Source organism: Oxyura jamaicensis, chromosome Z (assembly GCF_011077185.1).
Source record: "Oxyura jamaicensis isolate SHBP4307 breed ruddy duck chromosome Z, BPBGC_Ojam_1.0, whole genome shotgun sequence".
NCBI classification, from domain to species: domain Eukaryota; kingdom Metazoa; phylum Chordata; class Aves; order Anseriformes; family Anatidae; genus Oxyura; species Oxyura jamaicensis.
In genome coordinates, this window is record NC_048926.1 from 28904658 (window position 1) to 28920842 (window position 16185).

Here is a 16185-nt window from a genome sequence, read left to right on the forward strand (position 1 = left end):
CTCCAAAAACAAAACAAAACAAAACAAAACAAAATCAATCAATCAAACAAACAAACAAAAACAGAACATCAACAACAAAAAAAAAACAACAACATATATGAATATCAAGACGTGAAACAGAAGAACATGCAATTGGTTTAAGGAAATAATATAAATTATTTTTTGTTATTTAGCGGACTACGACCATTTAATGGAAGAAAAAAAAATATAAGAAGGTAAGCCATGAAATTTTCAGTGATAAATAGCAGTTTTACAGCTTTTATCTTCTTTGTCATATGTACACCAGAGGCTGAAACTATGACATCATGAATGCTTTGCTTATGACATGTTGTTGTGTCCACCCACGAGAGGGCAACATGATAAAGCTCAATCAGGCATTCTGTCACTCAACTGGTAGAAGAGATTGAAATATGATATTGTCAGAGGGCAAGCCAATAAAGATATAAAGAAATAAGCAATGTTTTTTTTTCTTTTTTCTTTTTTTTTCTTTTTTTTTTTTTTCTGAGCTATGACCGACCACCTTTTAACATATATTAACCTAAGAAATTAAATGAAAAAAAAAATCTACTGCACACACATACAGACACTGGTTATATCATACTCAAAATTGATCCTAAGTTCTCCATTTATGGGGAGACAACTATGCAAGCATGTAAATTAGATTTGTTAGATCAGCTGTAACTAGGTTTACCTCAGTATGACTCTTTCAATTTGTTTCTTATATTGCATTAATGTCCTTTCTTTCTTAAGAAAGAGGGGAAAGAAAATCACTAGATAATTATTTCCCAGTTTAACATTTCCATTGTCTTTCATGTTAATGACTTTTCCCAGGCTCAGGGCTGCACCTTATGCTACAGGGCAGCCTATAGTAATTTCACTCTACAACTAACTCTTACACTTGAGTATTAAGCTGTAGGTTTAACTGTGCTTCAGAGGAGAGATCCTTATTAGACTACATTCAATTTATTTTTCACCACAGACCATGTGTTCAAAAATATTTTATCTATATAGAAATTAATAAATAGGGTTTCTTTTACATGACTGAAATAAACATTTGTTTATTTCAAATAAATAAATTAAAAGGAATTTCCAATTGAAGTAAGAAGGCAATCTTATTTCATTTTCTACTATTTTAATTGTAAAATATATTTTAAAGGCATTAAATTATTGTTTTAACTATTTAGAATAGGACCATTGTTCTTCCACTTGTAAGTTTTTATCTAAGTGCTTGTTCTGCACCAGCATGACTCTCTTGTGATTATGTGCCTTTATCAGACAAGCTGGAAGGGAGTCATGTCTCTGAACTGAGATTTTACTGACTTAAGAGAAAGATTTGATTAGTGTAACTGGTAGTGACTGAGGCCAAGTGCTGTGCCACACAGCTGAATAAAAAAACAGCCTCACCAGGCAGCTTCCTGCCCATATACTTCAGAGATGGTGACAGAGACACTAAAGCAGAAATTCCATCAACTGTTACACTAGTGGAAAGCTGAATACCCCAGGTAGGTTGGGGTTGTGCTCTTCTCTCCACAGGGCAGGGTGGGTGTACCCTAGCAGGTGGGAGAGTGGTTATGGGGGAATTCTACATATATAAATGTGCCAATTTAGCTCAATCAGTGCAAACCTCTTTGTGGTCCCAGGTTTTGCTATTTATTTTGGTCGTGTATAATACTGCCCCAAGCTGACAGTACAAGTTAGTATGTTCAGCCAAAATAAGCCTGGTTTAAACCTGAAATACGTGTCCATACTCCTTTATCCACCTACCTACTCTATAGATAGGAAGAACCAAATAAACCCATTACAAGGTAAGAATAGAGAGAACATTTAGACTTCTGACTCATCACCGTATGGATACACAACATTATTTCAAATGCTCTGGGGGGGTCTCAGTGGACCTCAGCCCTTCAGCAGCACCTGGAACATGGCTGAACCAGTGATCGCACCTATTGAACACTGACATGAACCATAAATCTTCCAGCACTATTATTTCCCTAAAACTACGTCACCTGGTGAAAAAGACCAATTCCTGAACAACCAGTAAAGGATGCCATTAAAGACACAAGCGAATTACAGATTCATAGAATGGTTAGAGATGGAAGGGATGTTTACAGATCACCTCATCCACTCTTCCTGCCATGGACAGGGGCATCTTTCACTAGATCAGGTTGCTCAAAGTCCTGTCCAAAGGGAGTGTTGAAGGTCATGGTGGCTGTGTTAGCATCACACTCAGCAGTGTCACATCCAAAGAGCCATAAAGCAGATTTCCTTGACTGATTCCACACAAGTGTAATTTCAGATGACTTCACTGGATGCCTTTACAATAACCCTGGAAAAAAAAAAAATATATATATATATATATTGGCTTTTTATTATTTACTGAGGCTTGCAAAACAAGTTGCAGGGAGGCAGCAAAGGGCTTGGAGCATGGTATACCTCTTGGCTCTTAGGCCAAGACCTGAATGGCCTCAGGTAACTCACAGGAAGCATGCACAGATGATAGTCAACCACTACCTACTCTGAAGCTAGGTAGTAAAACCCACAAGTCTGAGAAAACTCATGGCCAGAACTTCTGGTGGGCTACAGGTCATGGTGGAGGCTAGAGGAGAAGGAAGGAGATGCCACCACCTGGGTGATTTCCCTGCAGGAGCACCTGAGAGGCTTAGGGCTCTCCACAACATTTTTACCCATAAGCATGGGAGCCAAAAGGCACTTCTACAGCTGTCTCTATGGCTAAGGAAAGACCAGAGGTTCCCAGGGGTTATCAGGGAAAGCACAGTGCAATCGGTGTGATTTAAAACCTCTGCAATGACTCTTTCAATTAGAGGCAAGAAACATTACACTTATAACACTAACATTCATTAGTTAGTAAAGCTGACCTTTGTTGCTGTTTGGTCTTCTGTCTTTCTGTCTGGTGGGTACCCAGCAGGGGAAAAAAAACACCTGACATGCTTGTACACCCAGGACAGCCTTCAAAGTGTTTCTGTCTAAATGAATTGAGTTTTTTGGGGGGTTACTGAGAATGATGAGCTTCTAACTTTTTTGTCCTGTTGTTAAACCGTGGTTTGTCCACAAAAGTCCAAGCCTTTCAGAATGCATTATCACTATGAATTATTCCTACTCTCCCCCAGGCTTTCAGCCACACTTTCCATATTCGCTCCTCTTCAGCCTGACCAACACAGCAGTTGCTTTTATGGAGTTGCCTTTAATTAATCAACTTATTTGCAGATGTTCTTTGCAGGCTATAATTTTTCATCTATGAAAACATTTTCCTTAGAAAAGAATTTAAGTTTGATAAAATAAAAATCAAGTGGTAACTAAAAACTGAAGTGACTCACTTTGTCACAAACTTCATTGCTTTGCTCCAGATATGTGATTTGCTACTGTAATACCAACAGACTGTGGCAGACAGACCACTGGGATCTCTGCTGAGTGCTCGTTACCGCACCTTCTGATGAATGTTGAAGTGTTGAAGCACATTGATAAATAAAGAAGATCACTAACTTATTTTCACAATGCCAAACAACTTTGTAGAATCATAATCTTTTTTACTCCACTGTAGACCATTGTGAATACTGGAGTGGAGAAATGGAACAGAGATTTCCAGACCTTATAGGTAGTTTTCTAAACTGCTCCTTCTCCTCTGCAGATCAATATTTTACAGCTATTTGACACACTCATGAATTGAAATGTGTTGATATCTCCCTAGTTAAAGGTTTATCAATGTTAAGAAAGCCCAGTAAGTCCCAGATCCTTAGCTGAGTTTCTCCTCGGTGCTACCATAGTGTAAAGGCTGACTAATAAAAATGCTTCTGACATTGCATCACAGCTTTTTGGATGCATCACCTGCAAGACCATCTGGGGTCCCAATGAATGTTATGGTTAACTGTTAGTATGAGGTCCCAGTCTGTGCCTGTTGGAGAAAGCAAAGGAATACAATACAGCATTTGTATAAATCTATTTCTAAGGTTATTGAGCAGTTTAACCGGCCACGTATTTATATAGCTATTAAAGTCAGTACCTAATCTTTCCTGTCAAAATCATTCAGACAAACAGTCCACCTTATCTGTTGAACTTTTCATGTTCCATTATGAATTTGGCCTTTTGCTGCTCTGTAAAAGTAATAACAAATAATGGTTGTAAAGCTGTGCAAGAGAAACCCAGCTCACATAGCCTTGGAGAGGCAATCTCCAGTGCCTTCCTGCACTGCTGGCTGCCTGCTAAAGTGGTGGATCTTGGGACTGGGCACAGCACACTGTGGTGCAAGCAGGTGGAAACAGTGGTGAGAGCCTGAGCATCAGCAGTCGTGAAAAACCCTAGGTGCTAATGGCATGTATTGGGTTACAGCTGCTTTTGTAACAGCCTAAAATACGGCTGTGAGCTATAAAATCTGTTCTTTTGATGTACTGGCTAATCACCGAGCAGTTGGTGGCTTTTTCCATTCCCGCAAGCAGCTAACAGAACAGGAAAACACAGGATATACCTTTTCTTCTTTCATTTCCCTATCTTGCCAGTCCTTTTATGCTTCAATTAGGCATAATAACATGTCCAAACAGTTACTGGTTGGGAGATCTCACTGCAGAAATTCACATTTTAGACAGGCATAGAGAAGACAAGACAGCAGCAAAGTCCCATCCCAATGTTGAGGGTCAGAAGTACGCTTCTACTCCTGCAGCAAGTAGAGGAAATAGCAGTCCAAGCTGGGAAATCACACTGGAGTTTCTTTGAATACAAAAGTTATTTATATCCCTGGGATCTTTGAAGAACAGCACAGATACTTTTCTATCCAATTCAGCATTAATCACTACAATCGTCTCAATAAAAGTGATTGGCACTTAATCGGTTATAGTCACACTCTGTCATTTGAACATTCCTGACTCCTATGTGGCCTCTGTATGAATTTACATAGGACATGTTTGAAGTCTATAAATATGAAGGGCTGCTCTCTGAGGCAGTAAACAGTTAAATGATAAAGTAGTTAGGACGGGCTGACAACACAATAACTATTACATATTAACGGGGAAGTTAAATACAAGATTTTATTATTATTATTATTATTTTTGAGGGAGGCTGTGTTACTGACATTTTAGCATAGCCCAAAACTTCCATAAAGGTAATTTATAAATTATAAAGGTAATTATAAAGGTGGCATTACCTATAAAGTTAATTATAAATTTGGAATTATACTAACCAATGAATAGGAACAGGAAACATTAGTCTACTGTAAAGAACTGTTTGGTCAAAAGGTAACAGCAGAAACAGGAACAAAACAGCCACTGGATGGGAGCAAGCATCAGAAAAAAAAAAAAAAAAAAAAAAAAAAAAAAAAAATGGAAAAGCATTTTTCAGCTCCAGGACAAAAAGTTCCAGTCTGACAGTAACAAAGCAAAATCATGTAACTGATTTGCCATATTTGTGTATATATAGGATGTATTTGTATTTTAATAAGCTGAACTGTTAGTAAGCTAACAGCTGGGTATTTGTTTGAGGAATTGTCCTACAGTCATCTCCTGTTAAAGCTGAGGCTACCTGCAGGTGCAGCAAAGAGCATCTTGCTCCTCTCTCCCCTTTTCTGATGAAGTCTCTGAAGCTTTGAATAGATTTGTTCCTTGAGAACTGACCACCTACTGGTGTTACTTAGACTTAAGAACATAAGATTTGTTGTTAAGCTTTCTAGGGATATAGTAAGGTCACAGACACTGTATGCCACATATAATTTTCTTAATGGATTATTTTTATTGCATTATTCCTTATACATTTTCTTTCTTCCTTGCTACCATTGCCTGAAAGTTCTTTTAGATTCTCCTTGGAAGAGCTTGGTTTTGTAGGTGCCAAATGCTCCATCTCTGCTCCTCAAACCAGGAACTGACTAGTAGAAAACTCCACAATGTCTTCTGGCCACCACACACCTTTCTTGGCACTGCATGTTTCCTTCTGCTTGAAAATGTCAGTCTTCAAAACTCTTCCAATATTAGGAACCCTTAAAAATAAATAAATAAAAGTGCAGAGCTGTGAGAAATAAACAAAATAGTGCTCTCCTCCCCAGAGCCTGAACCTTCCCCCGCCCCCTTTAATAATTCCCCAGTGGTTAGCTCATATATACTCTATGAAAGCAATGCTAGGAACACTGGTGAGGAGGCCCATTTTGTCTATTTCTGCCCACTTAGGATGCCTACAATCCAGGCAGCAACTTCCTGTTAATGCAGATGTGCAAAGCTGCAGATTCCAGCTGTTCAGGGAAGGTGGAAATGTGTGCAAAACTGTCAGTAGCTCTATCAGGATCTGGTTTCTGGATTACATGCAGAGAGGAAGTTCTTGATAGAAAAAGGCAAAGACACAAAACAAGAGCATTTTCAGATGGCCAATATCAATATATGATTTTTTCTACTGATCTTTATAAGGTCTATTCAAAGGCTTCTGACACCCTTAAGGGTTTCTCCTTCTGGATAGCATTGCTGATCTTTGAAGTAGGAGGCCAGCTAGAGGGCTAGAAGCTGAAACATTTGCTATCTAGGGTAGAAATGTCATAATTCAGTAGAAATGCTTGCTATTTACGTCAGTTCTGCATTACCCCTTGGTTCTCATCTGGTGAGTATGAGCATTACTGAATTACAATCATAAGTAAGAAAACTGTGAAAAAACTATGAGAACAAAAAGTCCAATGACAAATGACTGTCTCATTCAGCTGGAACATTAACATTATCCTTCATTCAAGGTTTATAACTGGCAGAATAATTGCAATAATGTATTTTAAAAATATCTTATATTTTATTCTAAAAATATCCTTATATTCTATGCTAAATTTCTGCCAGATTTCAAAGACCATGCACAAATGGACTAACCCAGTACCTATGTTGCTTTATGTTAATATTATATACCAAGATCCATTGCATAATATATCAAGATCCTACAAACACTTACTTAAATTACTATCCCCTATCACCAGTCTGAATCGCAGAGCATCCTGGCCAAACTCCATGCAATGTTCAGAAAATGGATTTGCACCATACAGCCCCACGAGGGTCTCATGTTCTTTTTCATTTCCTGCTTTACTCTGCTTTATTGCGCAGTGTCAAGGATCTGAATAGGTGCCCTCGGCCAGCTGGAGACAGCTGTGATTCTGCGATGAACAATGTAGTCCATACACTGTGGGATCCTCTGTTTCCAGGATCATATCCTCAGTTGGTGTAAGTTAGCTTGAGTGCATTAAAGTTAATGGAGTAACATTGATATACTCCCTGGAAAAACAGAGATGTTGGCTACTACAGAGTGTGATTCTCACCAGTTCATAAATGAGATCTAATGTCCTCATATTTTTATACTTCACAGAAACCAGATTTGAAAAACTCACAGTCATTTAGTTGCCCTGAAAGAAAAAGGGTTGTAAAGTGGGCTATAATTCCTGTACGAACTTCTTGTCTGTGGAATTGTTGATTCAAACTTGGATCCTGCAAATGAAGAAAGACTGGTAATATCAAACCCTGCACATTCATCCAGTTCTCGAGGGAGCTAAATAAATATACACACATTCAAAGACTTTCCACCACACTATTTACAGCCAAAAATTTCTTTCTCCATGGACACGAGAGCTTAGGCAAATATGTCAGCTGAGCTCCTACAGCTGATCCATAAGCATTTACTGGAAAACTTATTCTCTTCAATCAGCTTATTATTCATTTTTCTCCATTTATCCAGAGATTGCTCAGCACAATACTAGCCATAAAGATTCTTCAGGTTCTCTTATGTCCTATATGTCCTATCAGTATTCACTCATCTATTTCTAAATTGCAATTGAAGAAATTCATATTTTGGCCCACGGAGCCATGAGTTATGATTGACTGGAAAATCTTTTACCTCAAGAGTTACTGACTTTGCAATTTTGTGCCAAGCAGATAATTGCAGCAGGATATTGTGAGTAGACAGCAGGATATTGTGAGTAGACTGCTCGGGTTAGTATTGCATTGTTCTCATCTCCATACCCTTCATGAATGCAAAAGTAAAATCAGACATACATCCACAGTCACAGTTTGAGTCCCTGAGCAGATTGCTACTCTCAGAAGTGAAATCAAATGCGGTGAATTGAAAGCACTTCTGATTCCCTCTTACCCTCAAGCATGCAAATGACAAGTTTGCACCTGCAATGGAAGGCACTGATCACCGTTTTTTTTTTTTTTTTTTTTTTTTTTTTTTTTTTTTTTTCAGTTATGCTTTTTGAACTGTCTTGTGCCTTTACTGCAATATTTCATCAGTCAAAAAATTGGAATCCCATTTTGCTCCTTAAGCCATAATTTAAACAGAGTTAGGTTGATAAAGGCAATTTTATGCCAGGAGTGCAGGCTGATGAACAGGATTTTTGCTCAGGAGTAAATTTTATTCCCAGACAATGACTTCAGTTATTTTTCAGGTAGAGAGCAATGAAAGCACATCCTAATGTACATATTACATACCATGATTCATGCTGAAGTAAAACACTTTTTTTTTTTTTTCCTGTTGTTCTTAAGCCTGAAATTCAGTTGTGAACATTATGCAGAAGTCCCCAAACTGTCTTTTGTTTCTTCAGCAGTTCATTTTGTAGTGTCGTTCTAGTAACAGATCCTCAGTATGATGGTGAATGAGTTGTTACATATTTAGGTTATGTGCTGCAAGGAGGAGGAAGGGCCATCTGGAGTCTCGTGGTAGCCAGCTCCTGTGAGAGTACTTCATCTTGGCTGTTGAATCCACAGTTTACGTAGCAATTGACAAGATGGCACACTTCGATATTGCAACACATTGTGCTTCATTTTACTGGACTGCCGCATGGCTTAGGCTTTACAAACCTGCAGATGTTTTACCTCATCATGTAAGTGTTTTAAAGCCATTTGGGAGAGCTCTGGGTTCTTAGTGCAACAAGTTAAAAATGCTGTAACAAGGACAAGTTCCCTTCTCACAATTACATTCTGCAGGACTTATTCCAGATGCACCTATAAAACACCCCCTCTCAACCAGCAAGCAATCCCCAGGTGTCAATAAACTTTACCAGACAAAGGCAAAGGAAAGGCAAACGGGTTTCCTTATCTCCCACTTCACAACCAGTAGCGGCTGCCAGCTATCAGCCTTAGGACAGTTTTAACTTGGGTAGGATATAAAATCGTTCTTCAACAGATTAATATGACCCACTTTCTTTTTAACCTAAGTCTTTATAAATCTTCACACAACACTGTTGCTGAGTAAGGGATTGCAGCATACTATCCACTCAAATGTGGATAGGGCAGAAATGGAGCTGGCACCACTGCACTTTTAGCAGCTTCAGGAGAACACATGCACTGCAACACTTAGCTCTCAGCATTGTTACTTTATCATGCCATACCTAGGAACCCTAAATATTTACCCAGATCTCCCTAGTTTTATAAATACAGAAGAACTAGGCAGTTTCTGCCCTCAAAACTTCCTGTCTCTGTGCAGATTAGAGACAACAGATATAGCAGATGGGCAAGGTCACAACAAAAGAAGAAAATATCTGTTGTGCCAGGGCACATGAAAGCTCCATCTAACCCATTGCCTGGTCCCTTGAAGTGGCCATCTGCAGTTGTCTAGGGAGAATTTAAGGACAGGAAGCAGTGATACTTTGCCAGAACACTCAGCCAATCTCCACCGATTGGCAGGTCAAGGGCTTCCCCATACAAAGGCAGCGTCTAATTTTAAAACACCACTTCATGTATTTTTCTAAGAATTGACCTTGTCTCCTTCATGAGCCATTACAATTTTAGCATCCACAGAGTCTTTGGACAAGGGGCCAATGCCTTACAAGCTGTTGTGCAAAGAAAAACATCTCCAGTTTCCTTTGATGTCTTTAACTCAAGAAAAAATCTCTGAGCATCCCGTACTCACCATCACAGCACCACGCACAATTTTGTCATTACTCCACTACCCTAGTCAGCTCCTCTTCAGGCTGAGAGCCACTGCCTATGTAGCCAGTCCTCTGGAAGAAGAAATTCAGGATTCCTTCATGCAAACCATATGGTCCACTTGATGGCATGTCAGCTACCTAGCCCCAAATTTAGGCTGCTTGGTGAATGCTAGGCTGATTTACCTTGGGCCTGCATGGGCCATCAGTCAGGGCATGCATGAAACCTCGGCCCTGCCTGTCTCCATCCATTACACACACATGCATGTATGCAGAGCAGGATGGAGCTGCTCTACCACAAAGGCAGCAGGTTGGACCTCAACCTCACAGGGGATATTCCCAGGGAAAACACTCATGGGAAATGACAGCAGCCATGGGCAGCAGCAAGACCATCCCCATCAAACACAGCAGCAAGGAGCAACAGCCCAGCACTGTACCTTGGCTACAGGGGTTTGGGGTCAGCTGTGAGCAGTGCTTTGAGCAGGATCCAGCACAGAAGTGAATTTCTCCGTGGAAGTTGATAGGAATGGATTAACAAGAGAGCTAGCTGAACTTCTCAGTTTGATGTGCCAGCACACACAGCAGCCTGGCCCAGCCTTTGCTCAGCCATACCACTGAGCTGCTCACAGTCATGCCCAGAGCTGCCTGCCTCCAGCCCATCCACGTCTACCTCTGTGTTCTCATATGCTGCTCATCGCCAGGGAAACTGTAAGGTTTTGCTTTTTATCCATCACACTGGATTCACTGAGGCAGAGAGGGAGACTGTGTCTGGTCTCATCAACATACTAAATATTGCGTTTATCGCTTGGAGAACAGCAGTAACTCCAGGGTGATTAATTACCTAAGGTACTCCAGCTCTCAGAAACACAGTAAACAATTAATATATTTTAACTTTACAGATAACACAACAAATTAAAATACAGAAACAAATCCATTTTTTCAGTTCATTAGATAGGACATAAACTCTCCTGTGAACAGGCCTGATAAATGGAATTTCCCTTTAGGGCATTACTTATAAAAAATGACAAGTGTAATATTTCTATCCAGCACTTTGCTAAGATTCAGTCAGCAAATCCCCAAACCTTGCAGTTCCAAACTACTCTGAGGGAGATTTTATCTTTCATGACTCTTACTAGGAGCTCCTTCCCACCTAAAATGTATTGGGGGTTTGACATTATGGGGCTATCTCTGGAAATACTCTGAAAACCACACGGTATGGCTCCTCCTCAAGAGACTAACTCCAGTTCATTTAAAAATAAAATTTTGATCTCATGGGTGGGTAAATATGCTGTGCAAGCATTGTGCTGAAGTATAGAAAATTACTCATCTGAACTGACACTTTATGCCACGAAGAGGAAATGTTTCCACCCATCTAATCTGCCCACCTATTTATACTTCCATTCACCATGGCATCCAGTCACAACAACAGGGAAAAAAAACAACAACAACAACAACAACAAAAACACTCGGTTTGTCAGTCATCATTATCAGCATGTATGAGCCATCACATCCTATTCACGCTGTTTATGCCTCCATAACTCCCAGGAGCTGCATCTGCAGTCTGAATGTATAGTACTGGCTTCAAACTAGAGACAGCATACAATGCTGAATCCTGAAATCCTTCCTCCACTGGGTGTTTCTGTTATCATGGGTCGTTAAGGTGGAGCTCTCTTGGGAGCTTGCACGGGTAAAAGGCTAAAAAGAGTTTTGTCTGCCAGTGACACGTTAACATCTACTAATGTGTATCTTATACTCTCTGAGTTTTGTGGCATCAGTTGCATCATCTGTATCATCAGTTGTGTCATCCCAGATTCTCCATCAGTATGGGCTGTTACAGCTGCCGCAAAGGCTGTGTTGCCTTCAAGTGTACACAATATCATACTGATTTACATTGATTTATTTGGACCAAGGACTGAGGTTGCCAAAGATTTGTTCCTGCTACCACAGGTGAATAGGGGCAGTATTTAATTTACCTAAATCCCATTAAAGCTGGACTGAATGTACTTAAAATTCAGCAGTCTAAGGGAGCAGTCTAACCCTTCTGCTTTTCCTTGTTACCTAACACAACACCTAAATCCACTAGCTCTTTGCTCCCAAGCTAACCTCCCCAGGAAGCAGTGCTTTATAACTTGGATGTTTGTATTACTTATGTCAGTGGACTGATTTACACTATCTGTTGCTAAACACATGTTGCTAAACACATGATGCACATGTGTGAGTGCTTGCGTGTGTTTCTACAATTTATGCTGCAGTCAAGTAAATGATGATCCTTATATGCTACTTCACTTCATAATTGGCTATAATGTCTCTTCTGCAATCATTACAGTTTAGTCCTTCTGGACTTATGCAAGCCTATGGTGGGTATTCAACTGCTCATACCTGAAGAGAAAAAAGTCGGAAAAAAAGAATAAAAATAAAAAGTGCAAATTGTCCCCAAGCTAAAGCATTACTGCAGGGCTAATTTAACTTCAAGATTCAACTTTAAGCATTGCTTATAGCAAAAGAAAACATACTGCAGCCCATAGCTCTGTGAACACAAGGGAAATGGCTATCCAGGACACTGTAAGTTGTGCCCAGGTCAGGTAACCTCCCACCATTCTCTTGTGTAACCAAGGTGTAATGTATGTTGTTCCTCCCACACCCCCCACCCCAATATATGCTAGATTGCTGTTTGTAGGTGGACATCACAGGCTTCAGTAGAGGACAGCCAGGTGACAGATGGGAGCAAGAAGTTCAGCATGTGGCAAAGTAGTAGGAACTGCTACTGCCCACTGGGCAGTTCAGATGATGATCTAATTCTAAGAAAAATACTTTATCTGAAATCAAGCATGTCCCTCCAGTGTGTGCACAGCTGTCCCATGACACTTTATGAGTACCATGTGTTGCCCTGCCTCCAGCACACTCTGCGTGAGCTTGTTGGTTCAGCGCAGTGGGGAGATAGGTATGAAGTGCCAGGACAGAGAATAATAGCTCTGGAAGCCAGCTCTGAGAAGGTGTTCACAAAACAGATGAGGAAAAATAAGAATTCAGAGAGCTACCATCTCCTAAAACATTTCCCCTCCTTTAAAATTAAATTTTCTTCCTGATCCTATAAAGTCCACCAGTCGCAGCAAATGTGAGGCAACTGTTGAGCTGTGGGTACTGCTTATCACAGGTATCACAACTGCTTGACCATAATCTTTCTCCTATGTTTGCATCACTTATCTCTAGCCGTAGTCTGCAACCTTAATTCGCTTTCCATGAACCATGTTGCTTTTTCTGTTGCCTGAAGTGAGGATAGTTTTTGGTGCTTCCTCATCATCTTCCCTATTCCTCAGTTTTCAATCCATCAGTATCCCTCATCTCTAACCTTATTACCCCTTTGCTGCCTGTGGCCTTCCAATGCCATGCCCCTGATGCACAGCATCTAAGCAGCTTCTTGCCACCAGGTCTAGGATTCCCTACTGCTTTCAGCCAAGAAAGAGGGAAATCAAGGAAGGTTTTCTCCTTTGTTTTGGTCTCTATTTCAAACACATTAGAGCTGCTATTTGTGGTGATATATTTGTGTTCATGGTGATATGCTTGTTTACACTATGCACAGGAGGAGCTAAAATCCTGCTAACAATGCCTTGTCTTTACACCATGGAGTAGTAGAGAACCACAAAATGGATCATTTCTTCTTTCAGAAAGCAGGGGTATTTCTTAATGTAAGGAAAAGCGTGCTGTGCTTAAACACCTTCTTTATCATTCACCTGAGTCTTAGAACAATTCAGTATCACAGAATCACACAGAATGAATGTTACAGAATGGTTGAGGTTGGAAAGGATGTCTGGAGATCATCTGGTCCAACCCCCATGCCAAGCAGGATCACCTAGAGCACATTGTGCAGGACGGCATCCAGGCAGGTTCTGAATATCTCCAGGAAAAGAGACTCCACAACCTCTCTGGGCAACCCGTTCCAGTGTTCTGTCACCCTCACAGTACAGAAATGCCCTCTCATTTTCAGACAGAATCTCCTGTGCTTCAGTTTGTGCCCACTGCCTCTCTTCCTGTTGCTGGGCACAACTGAAAAGTGTCTGGCCCTGTCTTCTTGACACCCTCCCTTCAGATATATGTTGATAAGATACCCCCCCCCCCACCCCCCCAGTCTTCTCCAAGCTAAACAAGACCCAGCTCTCTTAGCCTGTTCTCATATGAGAGATGCTCCCTTGCCCAAATCATCTCTATAGTCCTACTCTGGACTCAATCCAGTAACTCCATGTCCCTCTTGCACTGGGGAGCCCAGAACTGGACACAGTACTGCAGGTGAGGCCCCACCAGAGCAGAGCAGAGGAAGAGGATCACTTCCCTTGACCTGCTGGCAACACTCTTCCTAATGCATAACCTTTACAGGGATGGAGGTGAGGCCGACTGGCCTGTAGTTGCCTGGGTCCTCCTTCTTGCCCTTTTTGAAGACTGGAGTGACACTGGCCTTCTTCCAGTCCTCAGGCTCCTCTCCTATCCTCCATGACTTTTCAAAGATTATGGAGACTGGGCTAGTAATAACATCAGCCAGCTCCCTCAGCACTCCTGCGTGCATCCCGTCTGTGCCCATGGATTTCCGGATGTCAGGTTTGCCTAAGAGATCTCTGACCCGTTCCTCTTTGACCAAGGGAAAGTCCTCCTTCCTCTGGACTTCCTCCCTTGTCTCTACAGTCAGAGATTACTGAGGGCTGGTTTTGGCGGTGAAGACTGAAACAAAGAAGGCATTCAGTATCACTGCCTTCTCCATCTGTATCATTTATCACCAGGGCAAGCACCTCATTAAGCAGTGGGCCCACATTTTCCTTAGCCTTCCTCCTGCTAATGATATATTTGAAAAAGACCCTCTTGTTGTACTTGACTTTCCTTGCCAGATTTAACTCCAAATGAGCTTTGGCTTCCTTGCCACATACCTGCATCCTCTGACAATGTCCCTATGTTCTTCCCAAGTGGCCTGTTCCCTTTTCCACATTCTGTATACGTCCTTCTTCCATTTGAGTCCTTCCAGGAGCTCCTTGCTCATCCAAGTATTTTTCCTGTCCTGTGGATCATGATCCACATTATCAATATGGTATCTTCCTGTTCCCCTGCCTGCTTGTTTTCCCACAAAACATTTAAAATCAAATGCACTTTCCTAATAGTGTGCATCGGCTCCTTCATGTCTCCTTCTTTCCTTGCTACCTCCATCCCTTCTGATCCGTAGCCACTGCTCCCTATAGCTTCCCCTTTACACTTATTTCCTACTACAATTACCTAGAGCATGACATCCCACACCTTTCACAGCTAAATTATGCCTGAATAATTACGGCTGAATACCCTGACCCTGCATTGCCAACTTTTGTGGTGATGAGCCATATATTCACATAGGAACTACAGTGATGAGCTAGTGGAGAATTCAGATGGTAACTAAATGTAATGTGGTACAGAGGACAGTTAATGAAGTAAGACACATAGTAATACTGTTAGTGAAGCAGAATGGTGACAGCGGATTGTCCTTCAAGACCCACTTTTCCTAGTGGAGGATTTTAGTGAATTACTTGGAAAGCTGTTTTCCACATACTATGGAAATCACTAAAAGATGGGACATAAAAACGTGTATTGGACCATATGGTCTTTGAGGCAGAAAAATGTCACACACACATGTTCTGGAAAGCTCTTGCCTACTTACAAAAGACTGAATAATCATAAGTTAGGTATAGTACTGGAAGGGACTTCCTGGCCATTATTTCCAGGCCTTTGGTCCTGTTTGCATCACTGAAACCCACATCAAAGAATTCCAAATACAGCATAATTACACTTTTTGTTTGCTTTTCAGCTCTTCACGTAGATTTCAAACAGAGGTGCTGACAACTTAGGCAAATCACTCTGCTATACTGCCAAGATTAGCTATTATCAGTTAGTCATGTTTGGCTTGTTTCTCCCAGATTTCTCCTGTTTGTGAATAAGCTGTATACTTCCCCAGCTGTGTTTGTCATCCTCTTCTTTGCTGCCACAGGCCACCCTGTGCCAGCTTGTTCTGGGAAGCTTTCCCTTCTTTCCTTCCTTCATCCCAGCTTAGGGCTAAGCCACCCTCACTCAGGTTTTCCATTTTGAACCCCCCTGCAGCAACTTGAGCTGGAATAAAGCCCAACTAATGCAGGCAACCGTGTGTCACCACTCAAGCCACTCACTCACTTTACAGACAGCAGGCAAAAGCTCACCATCTCACTCTTCTGTCCTCCTGAAGCCACTCCTGATCACATTGGTGTTGCAGTGAATCGCCCTTCATTACTACTTTTTGCTCTTCTAAGGCTACCGACAGAGGT